This window comes from Phocoena sinus, chromosome 7 (assembly GCF_008692025.1).
Source record: "Phocoena sinus isolate mPhoSin1 chromosome 7, mPhoSin1.pri, whole genome shotgun sequence".
In the NCBI taxonomy this organism is placed as follows: domain Eukaryota; kingdom Metazoa; phylum Chordata; class Mammalia; order Artiodactyla; family Phocoenidae; genus Phocoena; species Phocoena sinus.
In genome coordinates, this window is record NC_045769.1 from 98,681,057 (window position 1) to 98,694,515 (window position 13,459).

Sequence of the window (13,459 nt, forward strand, 5' to 3'; positions counted from 1 at the left end):
TGGGGCTTCCCTGGTGGCGCAGTGGTTGAGAATCAGCCTGCCAATGCAGGGGACACGGGTTCGAGCCCTGGTCCAGGAAGATCCCACATGCCGCGGAGCAACTAAGCCTGTGCACCACAACTACTGAGCCTGCGCTCTAGAGCCCACGAGCCACAACTACTGAGCCCATGTGCCACAACTACTGAAGCCTGCACACCTAGAGTCTGTGCACACCTAGAGTTCTGTAGCCTCCCCTTCTTAAATTTGCTTCTTAAATATCAACCTGCCCTTGAATGTTGTCTTCTCACTTTAGGTCCTCTCCCTGGTGAATGTGACACACCCAATAATATCTCAAGTGACTCCCACGTCTGTATCTACTTGCACCCTGTACTGCTCCACTGATACTCAGACCTATGAGGTCAAGGCACCCTCCACTCACCATGTTCAAATGTTACCGTTCCAACCTCATTCTTCTCCCAAATTCCCTACAGGCATGTGACCACCATCTCCTCCCCCCCCCAGTCAGAAACCTCAGGCTCACCCTTAACTCCTCCCCCTTACTCTTCCACATATCCAGTTGTGTTGATTCTATCGTCCATATATATCTCCTATTTATTACTTTCTCTCCAACCCCACTAATGAAAATTAATTGTTTACTGCTGTCAGGCACTGTTCTAAGTGCTCTACTCCTTACACACAACGTCTACACCGGCATGTAATGGAGTCAACGTTCGTCATTAGCCTCTGCAGCCCACAGGGGAGGGGACGGAGGCACAGAGAAGTTGCGTGACTTGCCCCAGGCCACACAGCAAGGAAATGGAAAGCCAGGATTTGGATGCAGACAGTTTCCGACTTCAGGGCCCACCAGATACCACCACTGCTATTTGTCACTTCTCACCCAGATGACTGCAATTCACTTCCTAACCAATCTCCCCCAGCCTCCATTCCTGTCCCCTTCTCCACACCACTGCCCCACAGTGTGATCCATCAAAAACGCAAATCTGAGCTCACCACCCTGTGCTTAAAATCCTGCCATGATTCCCTCTGGCTTGCAAAATAAACTCCAAGCTCTTGGTGGTTTCATGCCACAATCCCACCTCTCCTCCCCTACCGCTCACGTCCATACCCACACACCTATCACGTGCCAGGACTCGTGCTAAGACCTCCGGGGAACACAAAATGCGGCTCCCAGTGTCAAGAAGACGTTCAAGAAGTAGGCAAACCAAGTGTACAAACGAAAAGTTAAACGTAAGGATTAAGCCCAAGGTTACCATTAAAAAAGAGGCCACGAGGCAGCATAATTTAGCAGTGAGGCGGGCAGACTCTTAAGCCAGACATTTAATGTAAAGCGAAACTGTCTCTCCAAAAAGATTTTTTTTCCATCTCAAGCTGGCATTTGTGAATGATCAGCTCAATTCTGGTTTAGTTTGAAAGATACTGTAATATTCCCATATTGTTCCGGTTCAATACTTTTAGAAAATGAATAGGCTTGGTTCTGGTTCGAACTGGCTTATTAGGTGTTGCTGTTTTGAAAAATCCTTGGTTCGGTGCTCAGCTCACTGGGGGAAAAGAAAAAAAAAAACAAAAAACAACATTAACTTGCGGCTCAGCTTGGTTCAAGGATTGCAAATTAGAGAGGTTGCTTCCAGCCGTGCTTCACACTTGAGCTGACACCCAGTTATGAATTCAGCTGGCAGGCCTGAACTTCCGTGGCCGTGGCCTTCCGCAGAGCCTTGCCGGCCTCCAGCCCTCACAGTTTATCCCTGGAGCAGATGTTTGGGAGTCCCCAGCACAACACACCTGGGGGCCTACCATCAGGTAGCTTCCTCTTGGCAAAGGAGGGGCTATGTGGGCTAATAAGAAGCAAACCCCCCGCCTCCCTTGAGACCGGGGCTCCCTCACCTCTCGCAGGCCTCTGCTCCCTTCACCATGCCTCTGAGGCCTCCCGTGAACATCCTTAAAACAGCTCCCCATCCCTCTTGCTACCTCCCGCTCCTATCTCTTTTCCCTGCTTCATTCTTCTCCATAGCATTTACCAGCCACTGATCTACTCTCTATTCTATTGGCGTGTGCTCTGGCTCCCCTCTGGGAGGGAGGGATTTCTGTCCATCTTTTTCACTATTATATGCGCCCGCACCCCGGTCTGGACTAGTACCTGGAATATAATAGAAGTCTATTAAATATATGTTAAACATCTAATAAACCCCCTCAGTCTAAATCCAGAGCTTATGATTTCCAAGGAGAAGCAGGATTTGGCCTAAAGACTGGATTTCTATATATTATGAAGGATATCTCACTCCTACTGGGTTTTTCCTTATAATATCCCCTTTCCCTCCTTCTTCTGCATCACCTGGTTGTCTCCAATGCTAGGGTGAAACAAAGTATATAAAACCATATACGAGCCCCTGTGTCCCTGTAGTTTGAAGTAAAAGTCTCCCTGGCCTCCTTGAGTCTCAAAGGGCTGACTCAAGAGTTAATGATTAGGCATTTTCACCATGTTGATTCTTCCAATCCAAGAACATGGTATATCTCTCCATCTGTTTGCATCATCTTTGATTTGTTTCATCAGTGTTTTATAGTTTTCTGAGCACAGGTCTTTTTGCCTCTTTAGATATTCCTAGGCATTTTGTTCTTTTTGTTGCAGTGGTAAATGAGATAGTTTCCTTAATTTCTCTTTCTGATCTTTCATCGTTAGTGTATAGGAATGCAAGAGATTTCTGTGCATTAATTTTGTATCCTGCTACTTTACCGAATTCATTGATTAGCTCTAGTAGTATTCTGGTAGCATCTTTAGAAATCTCTATGTATAGTATCATGTCATCTGCAAACAGTCAGTTTTACTGCTTCTTTTCCGATTTGGCTTCCTTTTATTTCTTTTTCTTCTCTGATTACCATGGCTAGGACTTCCAAAAATGTGCTGAATAATAGTGGCGAGAGTGGACATCCTAGTCTTGTTTCTGATCTTAGAGGAAATGCTTTCAGTTTTTCACCATTGAGAATACTGTTTGCTGTGGGTTTGTCGTATATGGCCTTTATTATGTTGAGGTAGGTTCCCTCTGTGCCCACTTTCTGGAGAGCTTTTATCATAAATGGGTGTTGAATTTTCTCAAAAGCTTTTTCTGCATCTATTGAAATGATCATATAGTTTTTATTCTTTAATTTTTTAATATGGTGTATCTCATTCATTGATTTGCGTATATTAAAGAATCATTGCATCCCTGGGATAAATCCCACTTGATCATGGTGTAGGATCCTTTTAATGTGTTGTTGGATCCTGTTTGCTAGAATTTTGTTGAGGATTTTTGCGTCTATGTTCATCAGTGGTATTGGTCTGTAATTTTCTTTGTATGTGATATCTTTGTCTGGTTTTAGTATCAGGGTGATGGCGGCCTCGTAGGACAAGTTTGGGAGTGTTCCTCTCTCTGCAATTTTTTGGAAGAGGTTGAGAAGGATGGGCATTAGCTCTTCTCTAAATGTTAGAATTCGCCTGTGAAGCCATCTTGTCCTGGACTTTCATTTGCTGGAAGACTTTTAATTAGAGTTTCAATTTCATTATTTGTGATTGGTCTGTTTATATTTGCTAATTCTTCCTGGTTCAGTCTTGGAAAGTTGTACCTTTCCAAGAATTTGTCCACTTCTTCCAGGTTGCCCATTTTATTGGCATACATTTGCTTGTAGTAGTCTCTTATGATCTTTTGTATTTCTGCTGTGTCGGGTGTAATTTCTCCTTTTTCCTTTCTAATCTTATAGATTTGAATCCTCTCCCTTTTTTTCTTGCAATCTACAGATTCAATGCAATCCCCATCAAATTACCAATGGCATTTTTCACAGAACTAGAACAAAAAATTTCACAATTTGTATGGAAACACAAAAGACTCTGAATAGCAAAAGCAATCTTGAAAAAGAAAAACGGAGCTGGAGGAATCAGGCTCCCGGACTTCAAACTACATTACAAAGCTACAGTAATCAAGACAGTATGGTACTGGCACAAAAACAGAACTACAGATCAATGGTACAGGATGGAAAGCCCAGAGATAAACCTACACACATATGGTCACCTAATCTATGACAAAGAGGCAAGAATATACAAGGGAGAAAAGACAGTCTCTTCAATAAGTGGTGCTGGGAAAACTGGACAGCCCCATGTAAAAGAATGAAATTAGAACACTACCAACACCATACACAAAAATAAACTCAAAATGGATTAAAGACCTAAACGTAAGACCGGACACTATAAAAAATCTCTTAGAGGACAACATATGAAAAACACTCTTTGACATAAATCACAGCAAGATCTTGTTTGACCCACCTTCTAGAGTAATGAAAATAAAAACAAAAATAAACAAATGGGGCCTAACGAAACTCAAACTTTTGCACAGCAAAGGAAACCATAAACAAGACGAAAACACAACCTTCAGAATGGGAGAAAATATTTGCAAATGAAGCAACTGACAAAGGATTAATCTCCAAAATATAAAAGCAGCTCATGCAGCTCAATATCACAAAAACAAACAACCCAATCAAAAAACGGCAGAAGACATAAATAGACATTCCTCGAAAAAAGACATACAGATGACCAAGAGGCACATGAAAAGATGCTCAACATCACTAATAATTATAGAAATGCAAATCAAAACTACAGTGAGCTATCACCTCACATCGGTCAGAATGGCCATCATCAAAAAATCTACAAACAATAAATGCTGGAGAGCGTGTGAAGAAAAGGGGACCCTCTTGCACTGTTGGTGGGAATGTAAACTGATACAGCCACTATGAAGTACAGTACGGATGTTCCTTAAAAAACTACAAATAGAACTACCATCTGACCCAGCAATCCCACTACTGGGCATATACCCTGAGAAAACCATAATTCAAAAAGACACATATACCCCAATATTCATTGCAGCACTATTTACAAGGGCCAGGACATGGAAACAACCTAAATGTACATCGAAAGATGAAAGGATAAAGACGATGTGGTACATATATACAATGGAATATTACTCAGCCGTAAAAAGGAACAAAGCTGGGTCATTTGTAGAGATGTGGATGGACCTAGAGTCTGTCATACAGAGTGAAGTCAGAAAGAGAAAAATAAATATCGTATATTAACACGTATATATGGAATTTAGAAAAGAATGGTACAGATGAACCTATTTGCTGGGCAGGAATAGAGACGCAGACACAGAGAATGGACATGTGGACACAGGGGCGGTGGGGGAGGAGTGGGGAGGGGAGGTGGGATGAATTGGGAGATTAGGATTGTGCAAAATAGATAGCTAGTGGGAACCTGCTGTATAGTGCAGGGAGCTCAGCTCAGTGCTCTGTGATGACCTAGAAGGGTGAGATGGTGGGGGAAGTGGGAGGGAGGCCCAAGAGGGAGGGAATATATGTATACATATAGCTGATTAATTTCATTGTACAGCAGAAACTAACACAACACTGTAAAGAAACTATACACCAATAAAAAAAAAAAGAGGGTTTCCTGGTGGTGCAGTGGTTGAGAGTCCGCCTGCCAATGCAGGGGACACGTGTCCGTGCCCCGGTCCGGGAAGATCCCACATGCCGCGGAGCGGCTGGGCCCGTGAGCCATGGCCGCTGAGCCTCTGCATCCGGAGCCTGTGTTCCGCCACGGGAGAGGCCACAAGAGTGAGAGGCCCGCGTACCGCAAAAAAAAAAAAAAAAAAAAAAAAGAGTTAATGGTTAGGAAACATGAAGATATAGAAACAAAGAATAGCTGCTGGGCTGGGAAACTGATAATGATTTAGACTATAAATCTGCCACATAGCAGGTTCCTTGAAAGATGTAAACAAAAGCCTGACACACATTCCTAGGTTGTTTTTACAGGAAGCAGAGCCCCACCAGATGAAAACTGCTGACCACAAGCACATAGACCCTAGACTGGTTGAAACCCGAAGGTTGATGATGCTCGAAACTTCACCTTGATGCCGACCAACCTGATAATTGTGCACAAGCTCATCACGCACCCTGCAGCCCCCTCCCTCACACTGACTGCCTTTAAAACCCCTTCCCTGAAAGACATCAGGGAGTTCGGGTCTTTTGAGCATAAGCTGCCCATTCTCCTTGCTTGGTGCCCTGCAATAAAGGCTGTACTTTCCATCACCACAACCTGGCATCAGCAGACTGGCTTTACTGCACACAGGGGAGCGGACCCAAATTTGGTTAGGTAATATATATGCATTAACAAGCTGCCTCCTTCTCCTCCAGCCTCCCATTTGTCTGTCTGTCTGTCTGTCTCTCTCTCTCTCCTTCCTTTGAGAGGATGAGCTGCATTGTCTCTTCTCAGCTGAAGGGAAAGCCTTTGCACCTGTCTCATCACAGACTCTCCCTTGGGGTCTCAGTAGAGATACCCCTCTGCCTCCAAGCTCTGGGGCCTGTGTCCAGAGGGATTTGGGTCTGCGCGTCTTCTACCTTCTGAAGTACCTTTTTGGCTTCCAGTCAGATTTGGTTTACGTTTGTATTAAAAATTGCAAAAATATATAGTATTCCTAACATGGTAAAATGGCTTGCAATGTAGCATACATATACAAGAAAAGAATATGACAAGAATTAGAAGAAAGATTTGATCCACCTGGTAACAATACTGTCATTTTTAATGATTATTAATCCAATAAAAGTGCCTCACTCCCTCCTTCCCATCCACGCCGCTCCCACACACACTGAATGGTGCCCCTTGCCCAATACATGCCACAGTGTCACGGTGATGAGCCATTGGGAAGTCCATGGAGCTCTCTAAAATGTTCATCCTGAAGTCCTTGGGGAAATTAAGAATATAACCACACAGTCAAGGAAATCCATAAGAGGGGAGTAATTTATCTACTTACCATTCGGTTTCCCTGCTGGAAAGCAAATAGAAACTAAAAATGGGTGGATCTTTAGAAAGGTATTTTTTTTTTCTCTAGCTATTTTTATTATATTTATCTTTGGTGTTACATTTTCACTGGGATGTGTTGAGGAGTGGATTTTTTTATTTGACCTTCTTTAGATTTGATGGGTTTCCTGAATCAGTTTAATTTCATCAATTTGGGAAACGTCTCAGCCATTAATTACCTCTTTCAATACTGCCTTTTTTCCGATATTGTCTTTTCTCCTGAAAGTCTCATTCTGTGCTCATGGCTCCTAATTTCCCATTTTTCCCTCTCTCTCCCTCTTGGGACTGCATTATGAATAACTTCTTTAAATTTATTTCAGCTGACTCAACTTCTTTTCATCTATGTCTAACTGGCTATTAAATTGCTAAATACCATAGTGAAATCTTGACTATGATCACTTTCACCTCGAAAATTATTTGGTTCTTCGTCAAATCTGCCCGATCATGTAAAATCTCATGTCCGTTTCTTATTTTCTGTCACTTTGTTTATAACTTGAAACTCATTATTTTATAACCTGTGTCTTATATGCCAATCACTGTGGATATGCTTCAGCTATTACTTTTCAGCCTCTCTCAGTGCTTTGTTTCCATATATGGTTTTATTACTTTTTTTCTAAGTTCCTTTTTTCCTCCCAGAACATTATCTGGGAGAATTCCTTGAGGCCTGGGTTACGGGTGAGTTCCTCCAGAGAAGATTTGTTTCCTTTTGTCATGTGCCTGGGGTACAACCAACCTGGACTTCAGCTTACAACTCAATTTTCCACCTGAGGTTTTTCGAACCACCCATACAGTGTGATTTCAGGCTACAAACCTATGTGCGGGCATTTGGGTATATGAACTCTCATGTGAGAATATTTCCCTTCCATTCAGAATTAAGGGTGGAGACGGCCAATGTCCTTTGCCATCCCCTGGGGCTTTTACCCACTTCATCCTTACTCTGAGGATATAGCTATTTGGGATCCTAACTTAATGTAACTTGGGAGAGCCAGAGCCTCCAGATAGACTTCCATTTTGGACAGAACAACTGAACCTCCCATTTGGGGCTTTTTTGTCTGTCTCCCATGGCTACACAAACCAATGGTTAAGTTCACCTGACCCAGCAAATGCCTGCAAGGGCTCACGACACCTCTGTGATACCCATTTTCATTTAGTCCATGGCTTCTACTTTTATCATCAATGCCTTTTGAAATATCTGTAAGTGGTTTAGCCAGCATTTTTTACTTTTTAGCAGGCAAGCTGTCATCAGGGTTTCTAGTCTGCTTAACAGCTGGATAAGGAAGGCACAGAATTCTCTTTACCCCATAGCCCCAGGGACGTGTTAACATCCTGCAATTGGCCGGAGGCTTGTTCACTGGAATATTGGCCTCTGGGGCTGGCCACGCGCCTGTAGCTGGTGCAACACACCAGTGATCATGAGTGAAGGAGAAACTGTACTGCAAAGTACATTTTTAGCTTTAGAGAGTTACTTAAGGGACTGAAGATGGGCCATTAACCCAGGCAGGACCCAGGGCCTGCATTATGTATTCAGTTCCTCCGGGTTAAGTGTACGGGGCTGAGTGGAGACATTCCTATCAAGGTCATGAAAAGCTCCTACACTCTGGTCCTTCAACTAACAAAACGGCACCTGATATACTATGTGGATTCCCAGGACAGCATATTCAGTCTGAGCGTTTTGCAGTAGCCTCTACCCAAAGTAACCAGGAAGGTTGTTATTCCTGCTCCAGGAAGCAACTGTCCAGAGACTGCAGGCCTTCTTGAGGCGTGTGTGTCCTATGTCCTGGGAGAGAATGCAGGGCTAGAATTCTCATGACAGTTTGGAGCCTTTGGTGATATCCAAATGGGGAAAAGACGGAAGGGCAACCAGGTCCTGGAGTAAAACTGAGACAGGCTGGGACCCTTTGCAGCAGTGCTTGCACCTGGACAGATATCTCCTCAAGCAATAAAATACAAAGAAACTATATGGGACTAAAAATAACTACATACATGCACAGCTGGGGCAAATTATGGACAAGAAGATACAAAGAGACCAAAAAACCCAACTGCCACTTCTGAAGAGCCAGGAGCAAAAGCAGGGTACTAGGCATGCACCTTGCACACACCACCACCAAAGGGGTGGGCAAAACACCTAAGCCACTCCTCTGGCATGACCTCTGGACCCAGCCCTACCCTCGCCCCTACCCTCACCCCATATAAGGAATCAGCTCGTCCCCCATTGTGGAGGGACTGAGGGAATCTGTTACTTGTTTTCATTCCCTCCTGCGGCAGCAGGGGTCTCAATAAAGCCTTGCCTGAATTTCTTGTCCGGCCTCTTATCAATTTCTATTCCTCTCATCAATTTAAGGAAGGCCAAGACCCCTGGTCGGTATCAAAACAATGCCAGCAAGGCTGAGGGTTAGATACCTTTTTGAGAAACATATCAGCCTGTTATCGGGCTCTGGTGTAAGACCCAAAGGCTGACATGAGCCGTACAACCATGGGACCAGAACTGCCAATCACCGCCTGAGAAATTGAGAGAGACTTCTATCGCAACGTGGAGGGGGCCCAGCAGAGCTCCATCATTACGTGGAGGTAAAACCAACATGGAGGGCTGCCCAGACCCCTGACATCTGTGCCACACCCACTATTGAGCTGGGTGAGGCAGAGGACTGGACATAAGTGTGGGCCATAACCCACAGGTTTCCAGACGGCTTGGAGCCGACCTTGTACCTTAGCTGTTCCAAATGTCCCCCATACATCCCACCCTAAATATCCAGTACCGATCAACCTGTGTGACAACAACAACAGTAATATTTGACACATCCTATATGCTACTTACATTCTACTGCTGTTCTGACCACATTTAGTCCTTATAATAATTTTATAGGGTTGTATTAGTATCTCCTTTATCTTATAGATAAGATACGGGGTCACAAAGAGCTTAAAAAACTTATTCAAGATGATACAACTCGTATGGGATGGAGTTCATATTCCAACCCGGGCGACCTGGTTCCTGAGTCTGTACTTTCGATTGCCACACTTACTCTGCCGTGCAGCATGTGGGGATGTTCTTGTCAAGCTAAATGCTGTGTGTAAGATAACCGTAGGTTAAATAGTCACTAAGCACTTACGCTGTATTTCTTTTTACAGGGTACGTGGACAAGGTTCAATTCTGTTAAAGCAAGATAAAGCACGGGAGGAGAAATTGGCATTGTTATAAACTATTTTGGCTCCATCTGATTTGTGAACGACTGCTAACAAAGAATCAAGGGCAATACGATTGGGAACCTTGGAAATATAGGTTCACTGGCACCCAAAAGGTGTTAACAGTCTGGCATCAAAATATAGGTGTTTCCAAAGATTTTGAGGAGTGTAAATCAATACATAGCATACTAGTCTCCAAAGACGGCCACGATTCCTCACCCTCCCAGACCTATATCCTATTTCCCCTCTCCCTGAATCTGGCCTGGCCTTTTACTTGCTTTGATCAACATAATGTGATAGAAGTGATACTACGCATAAGCCTTAAAAAAAGGGCTGACAACGTTCACCTTTGTACTCTTGGAAGCTGGCCATCCTCTAAGAAGCCCAGCTATCCTGAGATCACCATGCTGTGAGGAAGACCAGGCTAGCCAAGTGGAAAAGGCATACGGAGGCACCAGACACGTGAGAGAAACCTTCCTGGGCCTCTAGCCTAACCCAGCTGCTAGCTAACTGCAGCTAAGTGGCACCATGATGGGGCAGAAAAATCACCAGCCAAGCCCTGCCCAGGATGCAGAATCAGAAGAAATAAGAAACTGTGCTTCGGCTTCCCTGGTGGCGCAGTGGTTGAGAGTCCGCCTGCCGATGCAGGGGACACGGGTTCGTGCCCCTGTCCGGGAAGATCCCACATGCCGCGGAGCGGCTGCGCCCGTGAGCCATGGCCGCTGAGCCTGCGCATCCAGAGCCTGTGCTCTGCAACGGGAGAGGCCACAACAGTGAGAGGCCCGCGTACCGCAAAAAAAAGAAAAAAAAAGAAACTGTGCCTGTCTCAAGGCCCTAAGTTTTAGAGTGGTCTGTTACACAGCAATAGATAACCAAAATACATAGATTAATGTGACAATATATAGTATAGCTTGTCAAATCTGCTGGAGGCATGCTGTATGTGAATAGCAACAGGAGAAAGCTGGTAGCTCAAATAAAGGTAGGAGAATAAAAACTGAGGTGCTCTCGGTTTAGTCCTAGACAAGTAACTTTGTAAAATGATCATCATACTGAAAATGTAGAAATGAATGAATGCCTGGCATAAAAACTCCTGCCCCATTCTAGAACTAAGCACTGCTGTAACTGGAGCTACCCGCCTGCCCCCGGATACTGCCCTGTGCCACCCCAGGCCTGGGCTCCAGTCTCTCTTTCATGAAAGAAAACCCAGTGACTTCTAAAAATAAGGATAGATCTGTGATTCTGGATCTCAGGGAGGGAAAGGCATGCCAGAGACATCTTGTGAATGAGGCGTTTATGGGCACCAAAAAGGGACACATTGAGTGTAAAAACCTGTGAACGCTAGGTCAAGAGGAGTGAAGAAAAAATCCTCATGTCCACAAGGCTGAGAGGAAGAAAAGGACATATAGGTCAAATATCAAGGCCTGGACCTAATCAGTTAATTGCAGGCTGCAAACAGAAGCAGACGGGCAGGCAAAGGGGCTGAGCACTGACCCCCACTTGAGACACTGGTAGAGGTCAATGCACATCCACTGTTCAGGGAAAAACAACACTGAGAGAAGAATCAATGTCCAGTCTAGAGAGATGTCCAGCTTCCCCTCGCTGTGGCCTTGCTGCTCTGTGTGTCATTTTCACGGGCTTAAATAAGGCAATCTCTCCTGGCCTGGATGCTGTAATTACAGCTTTCATCTGCAGGGAAGCGCTTCCTGACAAGGTCATGAGGAAGGCCTGGTAGGGTGAGCTGTAGCTGGGGCCCTGCTCTGAGTATCGTATTCTTACCCAAGGTTGAGCAGTGGAGTGAAGGAAGTTAGATAGGCACTGCATCCAAAGATACCCTGACCTTCATTTTAGTGCTTCCCTTTGACTTGTCCCATTTCACCCATTTTCTGTACACAATAACTCAGTGGCTCCTTTTTAACCCATACTTAACTTGATAATGACTGTAAATGGAGGATAATTTTCCACGGGAGATATTCCATCAAAACGCAATGAAATAAGTCACCATTATATCACTCCTTGCATCAGTCCATTTCCACTACCTAATTGATGCTCTGCTTCCACATCTTCAACCTGTTGTTAGGTGCGAATCTAAAAATGGCTTGCCTGTGACTGTGAAGGGCATATCTGATTTTGTTTTTTATTTCGATGACATCTGCTGTTCTGTCTGCTCTATCATTATTTTCTAATATTCTGATTCTCAAAGGAGCAGAGAATCTCACTTTGTCCTTCAACAAGTGAAAAACTGAACCATTCAATGCAGGGAGCTAAAGAATGGCCTTTGCACTTTCTCTCCCCATCCTCTTGCCTCTTTGTTAGGCTATTAAAGAATTAATAAGAAAGTCGTTCTCTGCTGGTCATCCATAAGGAAATGCAGGTAGTCCTTGGAGTGAAGTGGGTTTTCCGAGTTTGCCTAGAGAGGACTGTGGACAGTCCATTGTCAGTCGAGGGAGTAGGGGAGCCCTGAGCATCCTTTATCTACTTCTCTCCTCCATCTTTAATGTTTGATGGCAAAAAATGAGGAAATCCAGAATACAGGGGAGATGAGAGAGCCAAGAGAGGAAGTACAGCCAAATGGAAGGAAATTGGGTGTTGGAGGTGGATACACCTGGGTTCAAACTCCAGTTCTGCAGCTCACCAGCTGTGCGTACTTACGCAACATCGCTGAGCCTCAATTCTCTCTCCAGTAAAATAATTTTAGTTGCAGAACTGCTTTGAGAAATACTTTATTGAAAGTGTTCAGCCCTCAGTAAACGGAGCTACCGTTATTATAATAATTACGACAGGCATCAAGGCCACGTTCATTTATCACCAAAGAACTGTAGGATTATGTCTCTATTCTCCATGTACCTCGAAACGTTTTCTACACTTCCTGCCTTCACTCCCTAACACCACACGCTCTACAATACTATGCTTATCTTCCTGCTTGTGAAAGATCGAAATGACTTGGAACAAAGTCAACAGAAAGTACATATTTAGAAATTCACGTATATACTTAGTGGGCAAATTAGTCATAGTCAAACTCACAGGCTCCTTATAACATTTCTGAAGGGAATTGGTCGAGATGTATCAAATGCCCTTATAAGTATATGCTGTCTGACACAGACATTCTATTTGGGGATGGGGGTTGGGGGAGGAGTACCATCTTTAATAGCTGAAACAAGTGCTTCCAAAAATAAACCACTTTTTTTTTTTTTTTTTTGCAGTACGCGGACCTCTCACCGCTGTGGCCTCTCCCGCTGCGGAGCACAGGCTCCGGACATGCAGGCTCAGCAGTCATGGCTCACGGGCCCAGCCGCTCCGCAGCATGTGGGATCTTCCCGGACCAGGGCACGAACCCGCGTCCCCTGCATCGGCAGGCGGACCCTCAACCACTGCGCCACCAGGGAAGCCCTAAACCACTTTTTAAAATTA

The 13,459-nt window shown here is 44.4% G+C and overlaps 1 protein-coding gene across 1 annotated transcript in view; it reads right to left on the bottom strand.

Moving 5' to 3' along the window:
* Window positions 1–13,459, bottom strand: part of GPR39 (G protein-coupled receptor 39) — a 240,740-nt gene that overhangs the window by 153,732 nt on the left and 73,549 nt on the right. The gene's annotated exons all lie outside the window — the stretch shown is intronic.